Source organism: Nannospalax galili, unplaced genomic scaffold, assembly GCF_000622305.1.
Source record: "Nannospalax galili isolate Female #2095 unplaced genomic scaffold, S.galili_v1.0 scaffold2482, whole genome shotgun sequence".
In the NCBI taxonomy this organism is placed as follows: Eukaryota; Metazoa; Chordata; class Mammalia; order Rodentia; family Spalacidae; genus Nannospalax; species Nannospalax galili.
The window spans coordinates 224,147-226,023 of record NW_008347234.1 but is presented as its reverse complement, the minus strand read 5'-3'; positions in this window follow the sequence as shown (position 1 = coordinate 226,023).

Genomic DNA, 1,877 nt, shown 5'->3' with positions numbered 1-1,877 from the left:
GCATGTGTAATTTTCTGTATATATGATATCATGATTTCACTGTCTAACTGGAAGAGTGGTTTGTCTGGATATGCAGTCATCAAGACAAATGTCTACTGTCTTGTGACCTCTATTCTTTTCTATGATGAGAAGAATGATGTCTGTCTGATTATGGAATTATTTGTTTCTCTTTATGACATCTAAAATTGTTAGGCATGTTTTTATTTTGAACTTTCACAATAATGTGGCTAAGTAGAAAAATGGAAATAAATTTATCAGAATTAGTATGAGTCTTTGAAAGACTAACATAACTAAATTTGGCTATTTTTAACCATTTAATATTTATATAATTCTTTTCTCTTTTTTCTTTCTACTGATTGAATAGTATTTTGAAGTCTTCAGTCTCCTCTATTTCCAAATTTACTTCCTTGCTTCCCCTTCTTTTTTTTGTTCTCAAGGATATATTTTCAATAATTTTGAGTTTTAACTTTTAGTTATTTGAAAACTTCACAAAAACACACATGCACACACACACATACACACACACACATACACACACACACATAATGTATCTTAATCACATGTACTCCATTCCCTCACTCTAACTACCCCTTGAACCCTCCCAATGAATCTCCTTCCAAATTCATGACCTTATTTGTTTTTATAATTCATAACCCTTATTTGTTTTTATAATTCACTCAGTCCAATTAGTTCTTCCCATATACAAACAGTTATGGAGTCATCCAGAATCAGGTTACTTCCCTACAAATCTCAACTTCTCTATTCTAACTACAATTCAATTTTGGTTCTTCTCATAGTTGTTCTGTCTACTAAATTGCTTTATAATTTGCTTCTTATTCCCAAGATTTCTCAGTGCTTTACTTTTTATACTTTTATTTGTTTTTATTGAATTTTTGTGTATTTTATACTACAGAATATCTCAAACAATCTTACTCATCTTTATACCCCAGTCCTCACTGACACCCTCCCATAGCCCCCCTCCCCCACTAGAACCCATACACACTGTCATCCCTGTTATGGCCTGCTGTTTCAAGTCACTGTCCCCAGATGTTCCCCAGTGCAAGTCCACCTACTCAGGTCTAGTCAACCTATCTAGAGTCTCTTGTTTTAGGAAGATCAGGTCTTCTTCACCTAGCAGTTATCAGTTGCAATGTTTCTTGAGCTGAGATTGGAGTCTGCTGTTCACTTCCCCAATTTGTGCTGGGTTTTTCTCTGCCTGAGTTTGAATGGGACTTGTGTATGCTGACACCATTGCCATAGAATCATATGAGGAGGTTCCCAGGAGCTTGTAGGACTCTGTTTCCATATGGTCACGCATCTTCTCCCTGGCTTTTACAATCTTTCCACCCCTTCTTCCACAATGATCCCTGAGCCCTGGGTGGGTGAAGTTTAATATAGGAATCCTGTCCAAGAACCAGCAATCTGCAGACTCTTAATCTCTGCATTTTGGGCATTTGTGACCTTTTGTGCTCCCAGCCCTCCATTGCATAAAAGATATTCATTAATAAGAATTGAGAGATTCATTAGTGTAGTCTTCATTACCCCGTTCTATGTTTTGTGCACCTTAGGTGTAGAGGCTGCATTGTAGATGTATTGCTTAGGCCTGGGCAATTCATAGACAATGTCTGTGAGTGGCCAGTTGTGGTACTTGGTAATAGTCTCTGGTGCAAAATAAGTTTCTTTGATAAGTGATGACTGGGATGTTTGTCTATAAATATAAGGATACATCTTTCGCACATAGCAAGAAATTATATTAGTCTAGAGATTTGACAGTCTTGGAGTTTTTTCTAAGATCCATGGCCTCTCCAGCCATGTGTATTTGGTTATGTTTATAGTACCACACTCGAGTTTCCTCCCATTGATTGGGCTTCTGATCC